Consider the following 27,439-nt stretch of genomic DNA (forward strand, 5'->3'; position numbering starts at 1 on the left):
ACAAACTTGATAAGACACACTAATGCAAATTTTTTGGTTCTCTAAGACCAACGCTCGGATACCAACTGAAATGTCTCGTTCTTATTGATTAAAAATGTTCCATATTAATTGATTTCGTTGCGAGGTTTTGACCTCTATATGAGACGTTTTTCAAAGACTGCATTCATTTTAAAACAAACCATAACCTTTATTTCATCAATAAAGGTTTAAAAAGCATTACGTAGATTATCAAATAATGATAATCTAAAATATCCTGTTTATACACGACCATTACATAATGGTTTACAATACAAATATGTTACAACAAAATAAGTTTCTTGAATGCAGTTTTTACACAATATCATACAAGCATGGACTCCAAATCTCGTCCTTATTTAAGTATGCGACAGCGGAAGCTCTTAATAATCACCTAAGAATAAACATGCTTAAAACGTCAACAAAAATGTTGGTGAGTTATAGGTTTAACCTATATATATCAAATCATAATAATAGACCACAAGATTTCATATTTCAATACACATCCCATACATAGAGATAAAAATCATTCATATGGTGAATACTTGGTAACCGACATTAACAAGATGCATATATAAGAATATCCCCATCATTCCGGGACACCCTTCGGATATGATATAAATTTCGAAGTACTAAAGCATCCGGTACTTTGGATGGGGTTTGTTAGGCCCAATAGATCTATCTTTAGGATTCGCGTCAATTAGGGTGTCTGTTCCCTAATTCTTAGATTACCAGACTTAATAAAAAGCGGCATATTCAATTTCGATAATTCAACCATAGAATGTAGTTTCACGTACTTGTGTCTATTTTGTAAATCATTTATAAAACCTGCATGTATTCTCATCCCAAAAATATTAGATTTTAAAAGTGGGACTATAACTCACTTTCACAGATTTTTACTTCGTCGGGAAGTAAGACTTGGCCACTGGTTGATTCACGAACCTATAACAATATATACATATATATCAAAGTATGTTCAAAATATATTTACAACACTTTTAATATATTTTAATGTTTTAAGTTTATTAAGTCAGCTGTCCTCGTTAGTAACCTACAACTAGTTGTCCACAGTTAGATGTACAGAAATAAATCGGTAAATATTATCTTGAATCAATCCACGACCCAGTGTATACGTATCTCCGTATTGATCACAACTCAAACTATATATATTTTGGAATCAACCTCAACCCTGTATAGCTAACTCCAACATTCACATATAGAGTATCTATGGTTGTTCCGAAATATATATAGATGTGTCGACATGATAGGTCGAAACATTGTATACGTGTCTATGGTATCTCAAGATTACATAATATACAATACAAGTTGATTAAGTTATGGTTGGAATAGATTTGTTACCAATTTTCACGTAGCTAAAATGAGAAAAATTATCCAATCTTGTTTTACCCATAACTTCTTCATTTTAAATCCGTTTTGAGTGAATCAAATTGATATGGTTTCATATTGAACTCTATTTTATGAATCTAAATAGAAAAAGTATAGGTTTATAGTTGGAAAAATAAGTTACAAGTCATTTTTGTAAAGGTAGTCATTTCAGTCGAAAGAACGACGTCTAGATGACCATTTTAGAAAACATACTTCCACTTTGAACCATAATTTTTGGATATAGTTTCATGTTCATAATAAAAATCATTTTCTCAGAATAACAACTTTTAAATCAAAGTTTATCATAGTTTTTAATTAACTAACCCAAAACAGCCCGCGGTGTTACTACGACGGCGTAAATCCGGTTTTACGGTGTTTTTCGTGTTTCCAGGTTTTAAATCATTAAGTTAGCATATCATATAGATATAGAACATTTGTTTAGTTGATTTTAAAAGTCAAGTTAGAAGGATTAACTTTTGTTTGCGAACAAGTTTAGAATTAACTAAACTATGTTCTAGTGATTACAAGTTTATACCTTCGAATAAGATAGCTTTATATGTATGAATCGAATGATGTTATGAACATCATTACTACCTTAAGTTCCTTGGATAAACCTACTGGAAAAGAGAAAAATGGATCTAGCTTCAGTGGATCCTTGGATGGCTCGAAGTTCTTGAAGCAGAATCATGACACGAAAACAAGTTCAAGTAAGACCATCACTTGAAATAAGATTGTTATAGTTATAGAAATTGAACCAAAGTTTGAATATGATTATTACCTTGTATTAGAATGATAACCTACTGTAAGAAACAAAGATTTCTTGAGGTTGGATGATCACCTTACAAGATTGGAAGTGAGCTAGCAAACTTGAAAGTATTCTTGATTTTATGTAACTAGAACTTGTAGAATTTATGAAGAACACTTAGAACTTGAAGATAGAACTTGAGAGAGATCAATTAGATGAAGAAAATTGAAGAATGAAAGTGTTTGTAGGTGTTTTTGGTCGTTGGTGTATGGATTAGATATAAAAGATATGTAATTTTGTTTTCATATAAATAAGTCATGAATGATTACTCATATTTTTGTAATTTTATGAGATATTTCATGCTAGTTGCCAAATGATGGTTCCCACATGTGTTAGGTGACTCACATGGGCTGCTAAGAGTTGATCATTGGAGTGTATATACCAATAGTACATACATCTAAAAGCTGTGTATTGTACGAGTACGAATACGGGTGCATACGAGTAGAATTGTTGATGGATGATGTAATTGTAAGCATTTTTGTTAAGTAGAAGTATTTTGATAAGTGTATTGAATTATTTCAAAAGTGTATGAATACATATTAAAACACTACATGTATATACATTTTAACTGAGTGGTTAAGTCATCGTTAGTCGTTACATGTAAGTGTTGTTTTGAAACCTTTAAGTTAACGATCTTGTTAAGTGTTGTTAACCCAATGTTTATAATATCAAATGAGATTTTAAATTATTATATTATCATGATATTATGATGTATAAATATCTCTTAATATGATATATATACATTAAATGTCGTTACAACGATAATCGTTACATATATGTCTCGTTTTAAAATCATTAAGTTAGTAGTCTTGTTTTTACATATGTAGTTCATTGTTAATATACTTAATGATATGTTTACTTATCATAATATCATGTTAACTATATATATATATCCATATATATGTCATCATATAGTTTTTACAAGTTTTAACGTTCGTGAATCACCGGTCAACTTGGGTGGTCAATTGTCTATATGAAACCTATTTCAATTAATCAAGTCTTAACAAGTTTGATTGCTTAACATGTTGGAAACACTTAATCATGTAAATAACAATTTCATTTAATATATATATAAACATGGAAAAGTTCGGGTCACTACATGTCAGGCCCGATAGATCTATCAACAGGATTCGCGTTTACAATACCACATGTAAATAGTAGTTACCAAGCTACAGGGAAGTATGCCAGTGGTACAACTCAACGTAGAATATATTTTTAAGTACTCGTGTCTATTTCGTAAACATTTATAAAAGCAGCGCATGTTTTCTCAGCCCAAAAATATATATTGCAAAAGCAATTAAAAAGGGAGCAAATGAAACTCACCATACTGTATTTTGTAGTAAAAATACATATAACGTCATTTAACAAGTGTAGGGTTGACCTCGAACCTATGTCATTTATATATATATATATATATATATATATATATATATATATATATATATATATATATATATATATATATATATATATATATATATATTAACTCATAGTTGTAATCGAAGAAATTTATATATTATTATTAGTGACATAATTGTTATATTAATAAATTATATGTCTTATTGATAAATTAATTAAATATTTTTTTTATATACTTTAAATAGATAATTAATAATTATTACCAAAATAATAATATAGTTATGTTTTATGTCATAAATATATTTTTTATATAGAAAATCTTTATTTGATATATTAATAATACTAATAATAATAATGATAAAAATAATACTAATTATGATAAAAATTATGATAATTTTAATAGTAATAATAATAACTTTAATAATAAAAATAATAATAAAATTTTGTTTTAATAATAATACTAATTTTTACAAAAATGATAAATTTAAAATAATGATACTTTTAGTAATAATGATAGTAGTAATAATAATACTGATAATAATATAAATGATAGTAATGATAGTAATAATAATAATTAACTTAACAATAATAACAATAATAATAATAATAATAATAATAATAATAATAATAATAATAATAATAATAATAATAATAATAATAATAATAATAATAATAATAATAATAATAATAATAATAATAATAATAATTAAAATATACCTTATTAAAAAAAATGAAAACGTGTGGGGATTAAACAAACAGCTGTTGTCTTCCATCATCTTTTTTTTTTAAACCGAATAATAAGATAGTGGGTGCAATCGACAGATCATTCATCAATCATTCGTTATAATTATTCATCCAATGTCATCTTCTTCGTTTAAAAAAAAATATAAAACCGATAGTAATATCAATTCGTACGTGTGTGTGTGTGTGTGTGGTTATATGCATAGGGTTTAATGGCGGTTCACAGCTAAACAGAAATAGGAAAAACAGACGCGGTAGCAGTAGTAGTTGGGTGATATTTTGTGGTGGTTTACGGTTGAATAGTAACAGAAGAGTGACGACTGCAGGTGGCGGTTGTAAGTGGTGGTTCAATAGTATTTTACGTTTACAGAGAGAGAGAGATATGTGGTTCGATGATAGGGTGGTGAAGGAGGTGGTGTGAGTGTGTGTTAGGGTTTGTGGTACGCATATAGCATGAAGAAGGAAGGGAAAACGCAGCAGCGGTTAAGTAATTATTCGTGGTTTCGTTTATTGAAGATGACGATGGTTGGTGTTTTTAACAACGAGAAGAAACAGAAAATGAAATGGTTGTGATCGGATAGAAAAATAACCACAAGGTTTGAATGTCTCGTGGTTGTCGGGGTTGGTTTAGCGACAATCAAAGTAGTGGTGTACAACATGAGGAAGAAAGGGTGACAGGGTGGTGGTGTGTGATGGTGTTGCGGTTGTTGGTGGTTATACATGGTGGTCCGGTTGTATGATGGTTTAAGGTGGTGTAGGGTTTGCAAGGTTGTGTGTCTTGTGGTTTGAGTAGTCACAAAGAAGATGAAGGATAAGGGTGGTGAGAGGGTGTCGTTGAGTGATGGTCGTCTTCATCATGTATCATCACGTTCTATCATCACCATTATCGTCTTCGTACATCATCTTTATCGAATCATCATCACTGTTTAACATTTTCATCGTCTTCTTCATGCATCATCACGAGTCTTGAGGATCTCTAGAGCCTTATTCGATGATGATCCAACAATTAGGATTTGTTGGCTTGGTTGAAGTGACATAAGTGGTGATAGATGAATGGAATTAGAAACATGTAGTAATAACATACAAGTGGGTGTCTAAAAAAAATGGGATTAGTTAATATGGAAAAGAAAATGGTCAGACAAAAATAACAACTGTCATATACATGTTCACATGCATTCATGTTAAATAAAGAAAGAGTTTTAAGAAGAATTCAAAAGTAGTTGAATCCACTAATCACTTTAGGAACGTGTAATATAACAGTAATAATAAAATAATAATAATAATAATAATAATATAATCAATCGTGGATGTATAGTAAAGTCATCGTTTACTATTCCTTTTACGTACTGGATTTCGTGCTCCATTGTTAGTCAGTGGTGGATAAAAGTCTTTGGAAAAATTCCAAAGTTTTACATTAAATATCTTTATTTATTTTAGTCAGTATGGTATAAAATTTGATCATTAATTATTAAATAAAAATTACATCAACTGTTCCTCTCAATTCTGGGTAAAAATATAAAAAGTGTTAAAGTTTACCAAGTAGCTCCTAAATACATATTTAGTAAGCCCAAAAATTATATATCTCATTTTCGGATCACCGTTTCATTTAAAATCACATAAGTTTCTTTTTAACTCGTTTACTGTCAATCAAGTGACAATTTAGCGTTACCTTTGCTTTCTAAATAACTTCGAAATTACAAAATATATATATATTATATGTACTTTATTTATATATAGGTACTTTTTATATGTTATTATTATTTTTACAAGATTAATTATAACAATTACAATATATACTATTTCATATTATTATATACAAATATATACATATTAAATATATGCATATCCATTTACAAGCAATCGTATCGTGAGTCGTCGGAAGCAGTCGAAGGTCAATTGAATATATGAAATGGTTCAAACTTTTGAGACTCAACCTAACAGACTTTGCTTATCGTGTAGAAAATATGAAATCGTATCGAGAGTTTGGTTCAAAATCAGTCGAAATTTTCCGAGTCGTGACAATAGAAAATTAAATGACGCCACCAGAAAAGATCAGTTTCCCTTATCTTTCATTGATCAAATGTTGGAAAGGTTAGCTGGGAACAGTTATTATTGTTTTCTTGACGGTTTCTCCGGATACTTTCAAATTCCAATCGCACCAGAGGACCAAGAGAAAACCAAATTCACGTGCCCTTATGGTACTTTTGCTTACAAACGCATGCCATTTGGACTTTGTAACGCCCCTGCAACCTTTCAAAGGTGCATGATGGTAATTTTTCACGACATGATAGAAGAATGCATGGAAGTTTTCATGGATGACTTTTCAGTCTTTGGTGATACTTTTGAAACATGTCTAGTTAATCTTGAACGAATGCTTATTAAATGCGAGCAATCAAATCTAGTACTTAATTGGGAGAAATGCCATTTCATGGTTAGAGAAGGCATCGTTCTTGGTCATAAAATTTCAAAGGAAGGAATTGAAGTGGATAGAGCTAAAGTAGATGTAATTGCTAAACTTCCACATCCCACCAATGTTAGAGGAGTTAGGAGTTTTCTAGGGCATGCCGGTTTTTACTGACGTTTCATAAAAGATTTTTCTAAAATTGCCACTCCTATGAATAAACTCCTAGAAAATGATGCTTCATTCATCTTTTCGGATGAATGCATCAATTCTTTTAATATTCTTAAAGAAAAACTCACTAATGCGCCTATCATGATAACTCCAAATTGGAATCTACCATTTGAACTCATGTGCGATGCAAGTGATTTTGCAATGGGAGCCGTTTTAGGACAAAGGATTGAGAAACGATTTCAACCTATTTATTACGCTAGTAAGACGTTACAAGGAGCACAAACAAATTATACAACTATTGAAAAAGAACACCTTGCTATTGTCTTTGCTTTTGACAAATTTCGTTCATATCTCGTTCTAGCTAAAACGGTGGTCTATACCGATCATTCTGCTCTTAGATACCTATTTTCAAAACAAGATGCCAAACCACGATTAATCCGTTGGATCTTACTCTTACAAGAGTTCGATATTGAGATCCGAGACAAAAAGGGAGCAGAAAATCTCGCAGCTGATCATCTTTCTCGTCTTGAAAATTCTGAATTAGAAATTCTAAATGAATCGGCCATACAAGATAACTTTCCTGATGAATATCTTTTGAAGATCGATTATAATGAAATTCCATGGTTTGCAGATTATGCAAACTACTTAGTATGTGGATTCCTTGAAAAAGGGTTGTCGTACCAAAAACGAAAGAAATTCTTTAGTGATATAAAACACTATTTTTGGGAAGATCCACATTTGTTTAAAAGTTGTCTCGATGGAATAATACGCCGATGCGTATTCGGAGATGAAGCTAGTCAAATCTTAAACCATTGTCACACAGGACCAGCAGGAGGGCATTATGGGCCTCAACTCACAGCAAGAAAAGTCTACGACGCTGGATTATATTGGCCTACAATTTTCAAAGACGCACACCTTCTTTGTAAATCCTGTGATGCATGTCAAAGGACCGGAAAAATAAGTCAACATGATGAAATGCCACAAAATGTCATTCAATTATGTGAAGTATTTGACGTTTGGGGTATTGACTTTATGGGTCCATTTCCAAAATCTCATAATAATCTCTACATTCTCGTTGCCGATGATTATATATCTAAATGGGCGGAAGCACAAGCTCTCCCAACTAACGATGAACGAGTTGTAGTCAACTTTTTAAAACGTCTTTTTGCAAGGTTCGGAACACCGAAAGCTTTAATAAGTGATCGGGGTACTCATTTTTGTAATAATCAACTTGAGAAAGTTCTTAAAAGATATGGAGTAACTCATAAAATCTCCACTACTTATCATCCACAAACAAGTGGACAAGTTGAAAATACCAACCGAGCTTTAAAACGTATTCTATAGAAAATCGTAGGATCAAATCCAAAGGAATGGTCCATGAAATTGGAGGATGCACTCTGGACTTTTAGAACAGCCTACAAAACTCCAATTGGAACTACACCTTTTAAACTCGTTTACGAAAAAGCATGTCACCTTCCAGTAGAAATTGAGCACAAAGCATTTTGGGCTTTGAAGACATGTAATCTTGATTTACATGAAGCTGGACATTTACGATTAAGTCAACTAAACGAATTAGAAGAATTAAGACATGAAGCATATGAAAATTCGTTAATCTATAAGGAAAGAACGAAGAAACAGCATGATAAAAGAATCAGAAGTTCAAAAGAATTTAAGAAAGGAGACAGAGTTCTTCTTTTCAATTCACGATTCAAGCTATTTCTTGGAAAATTGAAATCAAGATGGTCTGGACCATTCATAGTCAAAAGAGTTTTCTCGTACGGAACAATAGAGTTAATAAATTCAAATGAGATTGAATTTAAAGTTAATGGTCACAGAGTTAAACATTACATAGATAATCTAATGGAAGTTGAAGATGAAGGTAATCACAATTTCGACACCACAGCTAACTAAGTGTGGGAAGATTCGAATCTTTTAAGGGTAATATGAATTTCTGTTAGAGATAGATGTTCTGTTTTCGTGTAGTTCTCGAAAATGGAATCTGATTGGTCTTTCCCTAGCAGACCCTAAAGAACTAGTCTTCTCCCTCCATTCTGAATTTTTATTTCTTTTAGGTTTTACGAGATGAAAAATTCCTTTGACCTGAACCATGGTCTACTACTACACGCTATGATTACTAAACGTAATAATAACATCTTCCCGAGTGAGCTGGTATCATTCATAAGAGGAAAAATGGACGACGTAAGGAAAGAACTCAGGAAAGATCATCATAAGATACATTTTGGTAAAGCAAAATCAAAATCCGCAACAAAAAGAAGAGCACGACACCTTGAAAGATGTCATAAATGCGTAAAATGGTCACACAAAAGGAAATGTTCGAACAATCAAACACATTCCAATACTGAGTTCGTTACTTTATGCAGAGAAGGACCGTTCATATGTTTAGAAGAAAAGTTATTGAAAAATCGAGGTTACGCTTATGTAGCTATGGAAAACCAAATTGAACGACTCTCCTATGAGTCAACTAAAGCAGGTCTCTGAGAATTTTATCTCACATGTAGGTATGTACAGTTTTTATTTTTTTATTTTATTTTATTGCTTTTAACCTTTTGATAATAAATGCTGAATCGTTCGCTATAAAGTATTAAATTGATATTCAATAAAATTAGGTATGCGAAACCGAAATTATTGATATCATACTAAAATTTATTACATCACTGCGAAATTTACCGTTTATTCATAAGGTATAAATATCTTTAATCAATCAATCCAAAATATTTCAGAAATTCGTCAGGAGTAAAACTAGGTAATATAGCCGAAATTACTTTACCCAAAAGAGGGATGTATATTTTTGTTAATATTTGATTGACTAAAGTGGAATAAAAGACCATAAAGATTTTTAATTTTATTTTTTTAATTTATTATTATAAATTTTTAAAACCAATATATAATTATAATATTTTAAATGAAAGTTTGTAAAATTAATGTATATAAATATTAATAATATTTTAATATGCATTTTAAATTTAAGTTTGGTGTGATTTTAAAAACAAAAATGTACTTTATTTCATTAAGTTAAAAATATGATTTCTAAAATTCGTCGTGAGTTGAAGACTAGGTCATTGAAACGAAATTGCTTTACCTAAGGGCGGGACGAGAAATTTTAATATCATTATTTTTAATCTTATTGATTTAAAGTATGCCAAAAACATATAAAAAAATAAAAAATACCCCACCTATGCGATCGCATGGGATTTGCAAGGGGGATCCATGCGATCGCATGGAGGCAAAAACCTGGACAGAAACATAAAGGCAGCGAGCTGCTCTGTCTCTCACAAACACACACACATACATACGCGATTTACTCCCAAAAATACCCAAAAATCTTCATTTTTCAACCAAAATTCACTAAATTTTGTCCTACAATCCTCTATAAACATGCCTTTCTTCGGATTTGGGAGCAAAAAGGTAAAAATTTCACCTCTAAACTCATAAATTTCCAAATTTTTTGATAATTACAATTAATTGCAATAATCTTAGTTTGATGATATCTAGCCTAATTAGAGTTAAATTGTTAGTATATTATGCTTGTATAACCTAGATTGATGCTATTTGTCATGATTTGAAGCCTTAAACTTAAAAAATTTTAGAAATCTAGGGTTTGTGTTCTTGAGCAATTTGGAGCTTTTTGATATAAACAGGTTATGGCCGATTTTTGTTATGAATTATTGCTAAATTAAGTAGTGTAACATGTTTAGGTTGCTAAATGATCCAAACTTTGATCCTAAACATGATTTTTGAGCATCAAAGTAGACTTTTTAAGTCTAAAATTCATGAACTTGATTAATTTGATATGAATGCCATTTGAAACTTGTTTAATTGCTAGTAATGGTTATTTTGACATGTTATTTGAGTTAAATGCTTATGAACATTATATACATTTTCATATATGCTTATTTGAAAAAGTGTAGAATTGATAAAAATTATGAAAATGTGTATAAGTTAATATGGATTTAACATATCATTGTAATGGTTTTAATTTATTATTTTGCTAACACTAATGCATATTTGGATGCACAAATTTTGTGTTTAATGTGTTTTGCAGAGAAATATAGATACTGATGGTGCATCATCATCGTCTAGGCAACCTGATCCGGAACCACAGCCAGAGATGCAATATCACGAACCGGAACCACAACCTGAACAACAACAACATTATGATCAACATGTGCCATACTATGAGGCGGAGCCACAATTTTTTACCGCCTACGTAATATTTCCCATTCATCATGTAATAGAACACTCAAGAATTCATGAACAGGAGTTACACCCCAATCTAAGGTTTGATAGAAGTTGGAGAGATTACCCGACGTACCAAAGTTACAAATTTAAGCTTTGGACCAAAAATGTAGAAGTACCAAGGGTAATAGATTGGGAGCCTTTGGTAAGGGTCAACCAAGCTAACTCAGTTAGGCAGCATCTAATCCAAAGGTATGGCAGCTCTTCTTTTCTTGATTGGGAATGTTTATTTACCACTCGTAGGCCTGTATATAAGGAGTGGTGTGTTGAGCTAATGAGTACTATAGCCTTAAATAAGGATGTAGATAGGTTAGACGATAAGAGTTTTCTTAGGTTTTTACTTAGAGGTAGGATGTACAGGATGTCTATGATGGACATGGCTAGAGCTTTACAGATTTACACCCCCACTGAATTATTATCACTTGATTGTATAGCTTTAATTTATCACGGTGAGAGGGTAGATAGAGATTTTGACGCTAACGCCGTATGGAGGCGTATGTCAAATTTTAATATGTTTACTCGGGGTGGAAGACACTCCTATTTAGATATTAATAAAGCAGAGCTTCGTATAATACATAGATATTTAGCTAACTTGATTACATAAAGAGGTAAAAATAAGGAGAAAATGACTCTAAACGATTTATTCTACCTTAAGTGCATTCGAGACACTAGAGGCTTTGTTAATATTCCCTACTGTGTTGGGTTTTATTTGTCCAAAGTTGTGGAAGGAATACAGGACAGGAGAATAATAGGAGGAGACATTTTTGTTACTCTCATTGGAGAGTATTTAGGTGTGGATAGGAAATACGGGGTTCCAATGATGGTGGTTGAGGAACAAACCGATACTATAGGTTTGCAGGTTTATCAGGGTGCAAAGGTACTAGAACGGAGGCACAATATGCAAATACCATATCATGGCACCCATCCACAGGTAGAAAGGGGTTCGGATGAGGAGATGTAGGAAGCAGATGACATCAGGGATGTCATTAGGGATAGTTTTACTGATGTTTTCCAGCGTATAGATGAGATGGAAATGAGTAATGAGGATAGGCATCGTCAGTATGAGCAGTGGCAAGCCGCGAATGCATATGAGACTTCCAGGCGACGCCAACACAATAGCTGGCAAGTTCATCAGCACTAAATCATGAGCCAGCTATCATATTAGGTACCACATAACTACATCCCGACTCGGCCTGCTTTTTATCCACCACATCAGCCCGACATGCGACCACCCTTTGACCTGTACGACCCCAATCAAGCCTACCAGGACACCTATTTTCATGACCCGTCCTAATTCATCTGGACGAATTCATTACATTTGGTTACATCGCGAGGTACTTGACCTCAAATGATACATTTTACAAACATTGCATTTGTTTTTAAAAGACAAACTTTCATTACATCGACAGTTGACGGCATGCATACCATTTCATAATATATCCAACTATAATTGACTTAGTAATAATCTTGATGAACTCAACGACTCGAATGCAACGTCTTTTGAAATATGTCATGAATGACTCCAAGTAATATCTCTAATATGAGCAAATGCACAGCGGAAGATTTCTTTAATACCTGAGAATAAACATGTTTTAAAGTATCATCCAAAAGGTTGGTGAGTTCATTAGTCTATCATAAATAATCATTTTCGATAGTATAATAGACCACAAGATACTCATATTTCGAAAACAATCTGTGCAGGTCTACTCACTGCTGGAAAATCATTCATACGATATATAAACACCTGGTAATCGACCTTAACAAGATGCATATAGAATATCCCCCGCATACCGGCATTCCGCACGGTCATGCAAAAGTATACAAACAGGCCACTCTTTTAAATATGATGGTTGTGTACACCTCACAAAAAGATCATATCTTTTAAAGCTGGCGGTTGTATACCTATTTCGAAGTACTAAAGCAGTTCAAATTCTCTGACTGGGGCTTGTGAGTGCCCATAGATCTATCTTTAGGATTCGCGACAATTAGGAGCTCGGTTTCCTAATTCTTAGATTACCAGACTATAAAGGTGTGATATCCAGTGTATTCGTAACTCAATCGTAGAATGTTTTTAAGTACTTGTGTCTATTTCGTAAAATAGTTATAAAACAGCGCATGTATTCTCAGTCCCAAAAATATATATATTGCAAAAACATTTAAAAAGGAGTAATGAAACTCATTATACTGTATTTTGTTGTAAAAATACATATGACGATACTGAACAATGCAGGGTTGGCCTCGGATTCACGAACCTTTAAAGCTTTTCACAAAAATAAATGCCTCAGACAAGGCTCGAACACCCGATCTCTCAAATAAACTCAACACACTCTCAGACCACTCCCCTGCCTTCTGCTTTTCTGATTTACTCCTAGCTTATTTCTATTTAACCCGAATAGCAGCAGCCTGCTTGCTTATTGGGTCACAACCCAACACAAAAAAAAAAAAAATTACTTGGCCCAGCTTTATTTTGGCCCAACAGGAAGGCAGGTATTCGGCTCACCTTTATTTCGGCCCAAATGGCCCAGGTTGCAAGTCCAATAGTATTTAAAAAAAATTGAAGCCCGACTAGTTGGAAAAACAATCTATTAACAGTTTTTTTTTATTGGCGGCTCCAAGATTAGATCGAGAGTAGCAGAACCAAACGCAGAAAAAAAATATTACGATTCATGAGTCTTCGCTTCTTCAATCGATCAAACAACAAACAATCAAAGTATAACCGGTTATTGTTTCATCATCATCATCGTTTCAATCATCAATCTTTTTATCACTGTTCTTAAAACGAAAAAACAATAGTAGCAGCGGTTTGTAATGGTGGATTTCGTTTTGGATCGTGGTTCGAACGAACAGTAGGTGCAGTAGTCAAAAAGGGGTGTTCTCGAATGGAAACGGAAATAACTAGCAGCGAGGTTCAAGGTTTTATTGTCTTTTTCAACAGAAAAAAATTGGAACTAATTATGATGATGGTGGGCACGGTGTTGAATGGGAATGATGATCGAGTTTATAAAGAAAAGTAGAGAGAGAGAGCTATAAAGAGGAGTGGTAACGATGGGGGTGTGGGTGGCGTATGGGTGGTGTATAAATGGGTTGAGGGTGGCGGTTTTTCGGTGACTCAAGTAATGAAATGGTGACCGGTGGTGGTGTTAGAAGGTGTTTGAGGTGATGGCTGCTTGAAGAAAAGATGAAGGTGGTGGCGGCTTATTAGTGGTTTCGATCGATTCAAGATATTAGAGAGAGAGAATGAGAGAGAGAAAGGAAGTGATGATGGTTATGGTGGCGGGTGGAAGTTCAAGATGGGTGAAGAAGAAACAACAACAACTAACGTGGGGTTGCAAGTACTCTTTTTGGGTTTGTGATCCCTGTGTCACGAGACAGAAACAAGAAGCAAAAACATGGTGGCATGTGGTGTTGAACATGGTTTGTGATGATGGCGGTTGTCGTTGGTTGTGTAAGGTAGTGGTGATTTAGGGTGGTAGCCGGCAGCATAGGTGACCGGTTGTAGGATGGCAGAGAAGTGGTTACTTATGATTCAGTTGTGATGTTTTATGAAGGGAAGATACATGTCATCCTATATATATATATATATATATATATATATATATATATATATATATATATATATATATATATATATATATATATATATATATATATATATATATATATATATATATACACACACTAATAATAATTATAGTTATAATTTAAATTAAGAGTAGGACATGTAAAAGCAAACATTTAATTAATCATTCCTATGAGCTGTAATTCATGTACATATATCATTATATAAGTGTAAATGTGTAAGACAAACACAGTATCCATTTATTTATATATATAATATAATTGCATCTTTTAATTTAAACGCGTTCTAATTAATCTATTTGTCTGCCAACAATTTATTTGCAGTGTGCTATCTTGCCCCGTTGATAATCAGTGGCAGATAAAAAGTTCTCTGAAAAATCCCATATTTTTACATTAATTATATTTATTTATTTTGGTCATTATGGTATTAAATTTAGTCATTAACTATTAAATAAAAATTACATTAATTATTCACTCCCAACCCCAAGTAAAATATAAAAAGTTTTAAAATTAAATAACTAGATCCTAAATACACTTTTAGTAAGCCTAAAGTTTATAGAACTCATTTTCGAGTCACCGTTTATTTTAAAATCATATAAGTTTGAATTTTAACTTGCTTAATATCAATCGAATGATAATTGAGTGTTATTGTCGTTTACTAAATAGATACTAAATCATAAAATATATATTTAATATACTTTATATATATATATATATATATATATATATATATATATATATATACATACATATGTTTTAAATATTAATTATCATAATATCATATTTTTATTTTTATTTTTTTATTTCACATACGTACTTTTAATAACTAAATCATGTAAGCTTTTTCAAATTATTATTATTATATATATATATTTAAACTTATATATCATCTATTTACAATTAGTTGTTCGTGAATCGTCGGAACTGGTCAAAAGTCAAATGCATCAATGTAAACAGTTTCAAAATTTTTAAGACTCAATATTACAGACTTTGCTTATCGTGTCGAGTTCATATTAAGATTAAGTTTAAATTTGATCGAAAATTTCCGGGTCGTCACAGTACCTACCCGTTAAAGAAATTTCGTCCCGAAATTTGAGTGGAATCGTCATGAATGACAATAAGTATGTTTTCATGACATGTACAAGCTAAGAATTAAAGTTTTATCATCATCGAGTAATATAGATAAAACAATTTGACTTTTGTGAAGAGTACGAGAGAAGTTATCACAAAAGATAGAGGTATAGATTTAACTTCTGACGTAGTCACGATTGATTTTCGGAATTCAAGGGATTTAAAGAAAATCTTTGGAATCTGTAAGATCTGATTCTTCGGTGAATAGGGGAATTAAAATCTCTTTTATTAAATACGGTGATCTGTCTCGATTGCTCTGTCAAATATTTCCATTATAAATTAAACTTTTTTCGTCCCATATTTTCACCATTCCTATACTTTCTTTCTTAGTTCATACATCCAAAAGATTGTGAAAATGCTTAATCCCGTTCTAATCTTTGATATTTTCCTAATTATCATTTCTGTCATCCTTCTTTTCAATCTTCCACCAGAAAAATCTGTTTACTTCTACTATTACCTTGGGGTGATACTATTCTTAATTATACCGTGTCTTTATATTGCTATTCGTATTAATATCCACAGTTTGTAATTCCTGTGTTGTTGTTGGGCTTTATATTTTCCCTTACATTTTGAAGCTTCATGCTTTTGTTTTCTTTTCTTGACTTTGAGTAAAGATAGTAATGATCCAGAATTCATAGGTATGAAGTTTTGAATGAACTTAATGTTCTAAACAAGAAAGAATGTAATCGCACGATTTGATTTGTCAGACTACCTGAATCACTGCGAATAGAACTATCAAGAATATACTTTCTTGATATGTTCAGAAGTTAAGCAGAATGAAAGAGTTATGTAACATGGCACATGATGACGTTATGATCTGTGAATCATCACGTCCCATTAGAAACTCAGCATGACTTTCTGTAATATAATCACGTTGATCAAGCGTCATTATATTATACTAACTCATGCTCCAGTTCCCAATACTACTTCAAAACCATTCATATTTTAAATTCGAATTTTTCAGAATTTAGAAACTAAATAGTTTCTTTTATGATGTAATACAGATAACGCGAAGAGATAAATGATTTCGGATAAGGATAGTTATGAAAATATCTTCAGAAATATCGAGGATATTTATAATGAAAGATACGATAATATCTTAGAATTTTTAGAATCAAATTGTGATGAAGAAATTCATTCACGATGATTTAGAGCGATTAAGGAGCAATGTATTCGCTAGAGATTTCATCAGAATCAGAATCATCAGGATTCTTTATGTACAAGTTTAGTCCTTGTGACTTGTCCACAGTCTCCTTCATGATTTCGCATAATCCGCTTTTTGGTACTAAATTTTCTATTGAGCGTTTTCAACACTCCATTCTTTATCTTCAAACTTTTAACTGTTAAGGCAGTCTTCAGTTTTCACTTCTTCATCAGCTTTTTCAAAACTTAGATAACTGATTCATAGGCTGGTGTAACAACCCGTCCTAATCCATCTGGACGAAGTCCTCAACAGTTGGTCCCATTGTGAGGTTCTGACCACTATATGCCATGAATGACTCCATGTAATATGAGCAAATGCACAGCGGAAGATTTCTTTCATACCTGAGAATAAACATGCTTTAAAGTGTCAACCAAAAGGTTGGTGAGTTTATAGGTTTATCATAACAATCATTTCAATATATTAATAGACCACAAGATTTCCGTTTATAAATATATGTACACTCGCAAGTGTATAAAACCGTTCTGGCTTATGTTGAGGCCTCAGTAACCAACCTTAATAATAATATAATAAGTCATCTTCGCAAAGATGGATATGTACACTCGCAAGTGTATAAATAATCCTCGAAGTACTAAATATCCGCCCACTAGTTCTTATGTCTAGTGCAGCCTACAGGATGGGGGTGTTAAGCCCGATAGATCTATCTTTAGGATTCGCGCTTACATGCTCTTATAACATATAACTAAATTACCTAGCACATCAATCCGCAGAGTATCATTTTTAATCACTTGTCTCTATTTTGTAAAGCATTTATAAAAGCGGCGCATGTATTCTCAGCCCAAGAATGTAAATTGCAAAGCAATTAAAAAGGGAGCAAATGAAACTCACCATACAATATTTTGTAGTAAAAATATTCATACGACGATACTGAACAATACGGGGTTGACCTCGGATTCACGAACCTATATCATATGTATATATATTAACACATACAATGGTAATCGAACAACTTCATTTATTAATCTTTTAATATTTATATATTAAGTGTTGTAGTTATATGAGATTTATTATAAATCTTATTTAATACCTATATTTTATGTATATTTTACATCTTCAGTTATATGATATCTATATTTATTTTGTATATATATTTTTTTAAAGTAATTAATATTTATACATATGATTATATATATATTTATATATAATTAGTATTTTATCAAAAATCAATAATTTGTTATACAAATATGTTCAATATATAATTATATGTAGTATTAATATAAATATACTTTTATATACTAAATATTTATTTATTATGAAAATAATAATAATAATAATAATAATAATAATGATAATAATAATAATAACATCAATAATCAATAATAATAATAATAATAATGATTAAAATAAACTACCTTTGAAGAGTTAAAAGGCTTTTCCATAAAAATTGCCCCAAACCGGGTTCGAACCCAAAACCTCTCGTTCCACACAAACACCCTAACCGTTGAACCATTGCTCAATTCTTGTTATATCCCGCGTTTTTAATTATTTATTATATGTAAAACTGTTATCCTTTTCCTCTTAAATTCATCATCATCGTACGTCTCTTTTTGTTTTTAAACAGCATCGAAAGCAGTAGTAGCAGGAAGCAACTAATCCCAAGTGGATTTTTGGCCCATTTTAATGATTTAAATTAAATGACCCAAGAACCAATTCCTAGTAGTCCTTAAATGTTTATGGAAGCCCAAGTATCAAACTTTTGGCCCAAGTTCCATCAATTAAATAAAGGTTTCAGTATCCAGATATTTTTATAATACACTAGTTGACCGACAACAATAGCAATACATCAATTCTCATTGTGAACAATAAATATCATTTTATAGCTATAATAGATTTAACAGAAGATCGAAGCAGGAACAGCAGTTCCCTGTCAAACGCGAACAGATGGCTGCAGTAACAATATCATTATCTTACTATTCATCGTCGTCATCTTTGTTTATCACCATTGTTCATCGTTCACGTCTTTATCTAATATCATCATCGAGTCATCGAAACAGTAGTAGTAGAAAATGAAGATGATGGTTGCAGGTGTGTTGATGATGGTGTTGTAGTGGGTTTAGTGACCGAATGGGTTGAAGTGGGTGTGGTGGTTTAGGATAAAATCATAACAGCAAGAGTGGTCTTTGAGGTTGATTTTTATGGTTATGGAAAGTGGGTTTTCAGCCCGTCACAGGAACAAGGAGGTGATGGTTTTTCTGGGCTTACCGGAACAGTACAGGAAGGCAATAGAAGTGTAAACAGCAGCAAGCTATGGTGTTGGGTGGCAGTGATATTTGTAAATGGTGGTTTGTGATGGGTTTAGCAAACAAAACAGAAACTATAATAGTGGCCGTAAAACCTCATGGTTTTCAAGTGGTTTGGTGTTATTAATTTTCCAACATAAAACGTGTACCTAGTTACAAGCTATACGGGTTTTGTGGTTCACAGTTTTTGTGGGATTAGAAGGTAGGATAATGGTGTTTGGTGATGGTTCAAGGTGGTGGATGATCATAGAGAAGTTATATGATGTCGATGATAAAGGTGATGTTCTACGGTGGTGGTTCGTTGGTTGAGGTGGTGGACATGAAGTCCATAAACAGAAGTAAAATGGTGATGACGAGTTTACGAATGAAAGTAGAGAGAGAAGAAGATGAGAGAGGTGATGGCGATGATCAAGATAGGGGTGGCAATGACTCTCAGTTAGTGTGGTCGTGAAAGGTGAAGTGGCTCACGGTGGTGTATGGTGGTTGTTTAGGGTGGAGTAAGGGTGGTTGTGTTGAAGAAGGTGATCGATTAAGAGGGATGTGGTGTTGTGAAAGTTTGATCGAGCATCTATACATCTATATACCTATATACCTATATACCTATATACCTATATACCTATATACCTATATACCTATATATATATATATATATATATATATATATATATATATATATATATATATATATATATATATAGAATGGATAGGTGGGTGAAAAACAAACACAGTACCTTACTTTTCAATTCTCGTGAATATTAGTTGTTTGCACTTGAAAAATATGAATGAAAAAGTAGTCATGGTGAAAGAGGTGTTTTCATTTAGTGGGTTATATTTAAATTGGAAACAGAAAACAAAAGATGGTGTCATGGATGCATGGGTATATAGCATATATATAATTGATTCAGTGAAAGAATCAATTACCAATCAAACACAGTGAAATTTAATAATTAATAGTATAACAACAAAGTTGAATCATTGATTTAGGAGACATGCATTTTATGAATTTCAATTTAGAAACAGTAAAGCATTAATAATTCGTATAGTAAACTACATTTAATAATATCACTGATGAATTTAATGGTTTAATAATAATATAATACTAATTTTATAGACATTCGATGATTTGAAATGTAACAGAAAGAGAAAAGTAAAGCAGTCATTGAATCTACATCTTCTACCGATAGTTTTCATGAAGTGCTAAATCGTACTCCGTTGTTAATCAGTGGTGAATAAAAGTCTTCGGAAAAATCCCAAATTTTTATAATAATTATCTTTATTTATTTCAGTCATTATGGTATAAAATTTGACCATTAATTTATTAAAAATTACATCAACTGTCCCGCACGATCCAAGGTAAAATATAAAAAGTTTTAAAATTTAACAAGTTGTTACTAAATACATTTTTAATAAGCCTAAAATTTATATCACTCATTTTCGGATCACCGTTTATTTTAAAATCACACACGTTTCTTTTTAGCTAGTTTACTGTCAATCAAATGACAATTGAGTGTTATTTTCATTTACTAAATAACTTCGAAATCACAAAATATATATATATTCTATATACTTTATTTATAAATATATACTCTTTAAATAATTATTATATATTATTGTTATTTTACAACATTAATTATAACAATTACAATATATAATATTTTATATTATTATATATATTAGATATAAGCATATCTATTTACAAGTAAGCGTATCGTGAGTCATCAGAAATGGTCAAATGTTAAATGAATTCATTAAAACAGTTCAAAAATTTTGAGACTCAATATTACAGACTTTGCTTATCGTCTGGAATCCATATAAAGATTAAGTTTAAATTTGGTCGGAAATTTTCGGGTCATGACAGCTGGGTGCTTTTCAGAATTTCAGAATGGAAGATCATAATTCCAGGAGTTACACGTTATATATAACTGTTGAACTGAAAACGCTGCGAGATTCGAAATAATAATTGATAATTCTCGGTAGTTGGTATGATAATTATTGTTACAAGCTGTAGATGAGTACATGATAGGGTTTCAATGAACAAAAATAATGGTTTTTCGGAAGGTCAAAGACCAGTGAAGTTGTGGATAAGTTTATTACTAATGTGGTGGACATAAATGGTTCTCCGGTAACGATGACGAAGGGCAAACTTATATATCAAGGTTATAATAAGACTAATCCGAGTGAAAGGTCGAAGTTGTTTTGTTGGAGATGTGACAAAATTGGCTAATTTGGAAAGGATTGCAAAGTTATTTTCGGTAATAACAATGCTAAAGGAGCTATCACAAATACATGTTAAATGTTTACTCAGGTTCCGAATGTTTTCAGGTGCATGACCATATGCATAAATCTTTCCTTCCGTAGATGAAGTGCGGTTGGTTCATCCTCTCGATTGAGGTGTTTTCAAGAATCATGAAAGGTTTGAACGCAGATTGTAATCGTTAAGATACAAATGAGGTTTAAAATGAAATCAAGTGGCAAACTTGAAGAGATGTTTAGTTTCATATGTTAAAGTCAATATTTTAATTCATTTTACTTGTCCAATGTTTGTAGTCCATAGTTAGTAATTCAACAATTCATATATAATATTCGAATTAATTAATACGTATCGTGACCCATTGTATACATGTCTCAGACTCGATCATAACTCAAAGTATATATATTATTGTAGAATCAACCTCAACCCTGTATAGCTAACTCGGTCATTACCGCATAAAGAGTGTCTATGGTTATTCCAAATAATATATATAGATGCGTCGATATGATATGTCAAAACACTGTATACGTGTCCCAATATTTAAAATGCGTAAATAACAGTATTTAAATGACGATAAATAAAGTGCGTAAATTAAATAACAGAAATTAAATGACGATAAATTAAATTGCGATAATTAAAATGTAATCAGTTAGCTAGGAACAATTAGCTGGAAACAGTTAGCGTGGATTCTTAACAAAATTTTTCTCATGGTTAATCCGTTTGTTTCTAACAAATTTTATTTTGCCAAATGTTTTCTTCATTATGCCACTTGTTGGATTCTGATAGATTAAAATCCAAATATGAAATTGAATGAAAATGGTTATTCTGTGGTGAATCGGATTCGTATATCTGTGGATGTAAGTAGGATAGTAAATGACCGTTGAATCAGATTCAAAGAATGTACAGCGTAACTTATTAATGTGAAATCTAAATATTCCTCGGGTATTACCTACCCGTTAAAATATTTTCATCATTAACAGTTTGTACAAAAGAATTTTTAATTACAATCTTTATGAAAACATATATTTTCATATATATAATTTCTTCAGATGTAATCATGGATTTAATGAGTCAATATGATATTAAACTCATTTGTTTTTCGGTTTGAGCTAGAATAAATAATCTCTAAGTCTTTAGAGATTACATAATCGCTATGTAGAATGAAGGTAAATGATGTAGAACGATACGTAGGATGATGATTATACTCGAGGTACAGAATGAGATGTTGAGGCATGGATTGTTGATGATACTGGTGCTGTTACTGATGGTACTGTTGGTACCGGTGATGTTGCTGAAGCTGGTAAATTTTGCACCATATTCTCCAAATTTGTTTCTTGAGCTCGAAGTTCGTTGACTTCTTCTATTATTTCGGGATGATTGTCGGTCGGAACGAGCGGATGAATGAGATTTAGAGTTGTGGATAGAATATAATCATGGCGGTATTCGGAAAATGAGTGTGAAAATGGTGTTTTGAATGGGTTCGCCGGTAAGTGCTTCAGGTTCTTTGCCAAGAGTACAGGTTGGTGGGTGGAAAGGATCACCTTCTTCTCGTCTCCATCGGTTAAGTCGACAACGAACCCATCAGATGAATTGGGGATGGCTGATTGATTGATTCATTCTGGTGACACCACTTTCGAAGCTTAGGTGAATATCCATGTCGGAATAGCTGTCAGAATAACTATCGAAATATCTATCAAAATCTGAGGGACTCGAACTGGTTGAAGGATTCATCTCGTACGATCAGATGAAGGATTTTCGATAAGAAATAGATTATAGGATGTAGATTAGTACCCTGCAATACATAATTTACATATGCATATATAATACTCAAATCCCATAAGTTACGGAGGAATCTACGGAAGCTGTCAAGCAAAGGTAACAATAACAGATACGCTAAGATATGAATTTATCTATACACTGTCTATGCAATAGATGCAGTAAGACGTGTCTAGACTTTAAGGATGATAAGCAAATAATTTTCGACACTAAATGATAAGCAAAACTTTTGACATGCAGACACGGTCGAAGTCCAGACCTACTAATGCATCTAAACAACTATCAGTTAGACACACTAATGCAAGACCTGGTTCGCTAAGACCACCGCTCTGATACCAACTTTCATGACCAGTCCTAATCCATCTGGACGAATACATTACATTTGGTTACATCGCGAGATACTTGACCTCTATATGATACATTTTACAAACATTGCATTCATTTTTAAAAGACAAACTTTCATTACATCGACAGTTGACGGCATGCATACCATTTCATAATATATCCAACTATAATTGACTTAGTAATAATCTTGATGAACTCGACAACTTGAATGCAACGTCTTTTGAAATATGTCATGAATGACTCCAAGTAATATCTCTAATATGACCAAATGCACAGCGGAAGATTTCTTTAATACCTGAGAATAAACATGCTTTAAAGTGTCAACCAAAAGGTTGGTGAGTTCATTAGTTTATCATAAATAATCATTTCCGATAGTATAATAGACCACAAGATACTCATATTTCGAAAACAATCTGTGCAGGTCTGCTCACTGCTGGAAAATGATTCATATGATATATAAACACCTGATAATCGACCTTAACAAGATGCATATAGAATACCCCCCGCATACCGGCATTTCGCACGGTCATGCAAAAGCATACAAACAGGCCACTCTTTTAAATATGATGGTTGTGTACACCTCACAAACAGATCATATCTTTTAAAGCTGGCGATTGTATACCTATTTCGACGTACTAAAGCAGTTCAAATTCTCTGACTGGGGCTTGTGAGTGCCCATAGATCTATATTTAGGATTTGCGTCAATTAGGAGCTCGGTTTCCTAATTGTTAGATTACCAGACTATAAAGGGGTGATATACGGTGTATTCGTAACTCAATCATAGAATGTTTTTAAGTACTTGTGTCTATTTCGTAAAACAGTTATAAAACAGTGCATGTATACTCAGTCCCAAAAATATATATATTGCAAAAACATTTAAAAAGGGAGTAATGAAACTCACTATACAGTATTTTGTAGTAAAAATACATATGACGATACTGAACAATGCAGGGTTGGCCTTGGATTCACGAACCTTTAAAGCTTTTCACAAAAATAAATGCCTCAGACAAGGCTCGAACACCCGACCTCTCAAATAAACTCAACACACTCTCAGACCACTCCCTTGCCTTCTTCTTTTCTGATTTACTCCTAACTTATTTCTATTTAGCCCGAATAGCAGCAGCCTGCTTGCTTATTGGGTCACAACCCAACACACAAAAAAAAAAAAAAATACTTGGCCCAGCTTTATTTTGGCCCAACAGGAAGGCAGGTACTCGGCTCACCTTTATTTCGGCCCAACTGGCCCATGTTGCAAGTCCAATAGTATTTAAAAAAATTTGAAGCCCGACTAGTTGGAAAAACAATCGATTAACAGGTTTTTCTTTTTTTTTTTATTGGCGGCTCCAAGATTAGATCGAGAGTAGCAGAACCAAACGCAGAAAAAAAAATATTACGGTTCATGATCCTTCGCTTCTTCAATCGATCAAACAACAATCAATCGAAGTATAACCGGTTATTGTTTCATCATCATCATCGTTTCAATAATCAATCTTTTTATCACTGTTCTTAAAACCGAAAAACAATAGTAGCAGCTGTTTGTAATGGTGGATTTCGTTTTGGATCGTGGTTCGAACGAACAATAGGTGCAGTAGTCAAAAAGGGGTGTTCTCGAATGGAAACAGAAATATCTAGCAGCGAGGTTCAAGGTTTTATTGTCTTTTTCAACAGAAAAAAATTGGAACTAATTATGATGATGGTGGGCACGGTGTTGAATGGGAATGATGATCGAGTTTATAAAGAAAAGTAGAGAGAGATCTATAGAGAGGAGTGGTAACGATGGTGGTGTGGGTGGCGTATGGATGGTGTATAAATGGGTTGAGGGTGGCGGTTTTCCGGTGACTCAAGTAATGAAATGGTGATCGGTGGTGGTGTTAGAAGGTGTTTGAGGTGATGGCTGCTTGAAGAAAAGATGAAGGTGGTGGCGGCTTATTAGTGGTTTTGATCGATTTAAGATATTAGAGAGAGAGAATGAGAGAGAGGGAGAGATGAGAGAGAGAAAGGAAGTGATGATGGTTATGGTGGCGGGTGGAAGTTCACGATGGGTGAAGAAGAAACGACAACAACTAACGTGGGGTTGCAAGTACTCTTTTTGGGTTTGTGATCCCTGTGTCACGAGACAGAAACAAGAAGCAAAAACATGGTGGCATGTGGTGTTGAACATGGTTTGTGATGATGGCCATTGTCGTTGGTTGTGTAAGGTGGTGGTGATTTAGGGTGGTAGCCGGCAGCATAGGTGACCGGTTGTAGGATGGCAGAGAAGTGGTTACTTATGATTCGGTTGTGATGTTTTATGAAGGGAAGATACATGTCATCCTATATATATTTATATATATATACACACTATTAATAATTATAGTTATAATATAAATTAAGAGTAGGACATGTAAAAGCAAACATTCAATTAATCATTCCTATGAGCTGTAATTCATGTACATATATCATTATATAAGTGTAAATGTGTAAGACAAACACAGTATCCATTTATATTTATATATAATATATTTGCATCTTTTAATTTAAACGCGTTCTAATTAATCTATTTGTGTGCCGACAATTTATTTGCAGTGTGCTATTAGTGGCAGATAAAAAGTTCTCTGAAAAATCCCATATTTTTACATTAATTATATTTATTTTGGTCAATATGGTATAAAATTTAGTCATTAACTATTAAATAAAAATTACATTAATTATTCACTCCCAACCCCAAGTAAAATATAAAAAGTTTTAAAATTAAATAACTAGATCCTAAATACATTTTTAGTAAGCCTAAAGTTTATAGAACTCATTTTCGAGTCACCGTTTATTTTAAAATCATATAAGTTTGAATTTTAACTTGCTTAATATCAATCGAATGATAATTGAATGTTACTGTCGTTTACTAAAGAGATTCTAAATCACAAAATATATATTTAATATACTTTATATATATATATATATATATATATATATATATATATATATATATATATATATACATATACATATGTTTTAAATATTAATTATCATAATATCATATTTTTATTTTTTTTTATTTCACATAGTTACTTTTAATAACTAAATCATGTAATCTTTTTCAAATTATTATTATTTTATATATATATTTAAACTTATATATCATCTATTTACAATTAGTTATTCGTGAATCGTCGGAACTGGTCGAAAGTCAAATGCATCAATGTAAACAGTTCCAAAAATTTTAAGACTCAATATTACAGACTTTTCTTATCGTGTCGAGTTCATATTAAGATTAAGTTTAAATTTATCAGAAATTTCCGGGTCGTCACACCTATCACCAACCATGGAACCCGAGCGATGATATGAACTGGAACCCCTATCCAAATCAATAGTGTTCCATTGGTGATTTCTTATCTTTTATTATTTTTATCTATTTATGTTAAACATTTAACATTTTGATACTTTTATGTATTGTTTAACATTTTTATTATTTTGTACTAATATTTCATTTTTTTTTTTTTAATTTGAAAGTGGGATATTAAGTCTCATTTCAAATTACCATGCATGTTTATATTTGTATTGTATATATTTTATCTCATGTACACAACAGGGCAAAACAGTGCATTTTCAAAGACTAACATTAAGTTCAGCAAAAGCAACTAATTTTGACGAAAAGATGCAAAATAAATGTGATATAACAACTGCAGGAATAAACAAATGATGAACACCATTTATCATTCAAACAAACAACAATATGTTTGGAAACTTTGGTAAAATTTAATCATTTTTCTACGCTAATCACCCT

Source organism: Rutidosis leptorrhynchoides, chromosome 3 (genome assembly GCF_046630445.1).
Source record: "Rutidosis leptorrhynchoides isolate AG116_Rl617_1_P2 chromosome 3, CSIRO_AGI_Rlap_v1, whole genome shotgun sequence".
Classification (NCBI taxonomy): Eukaryota; Viridiplantae; Streptophyta; class Magnoliopsida; order Asterales; family Asteraceae; genus Rutidosis; species Rutidosis leptorrhynchoides.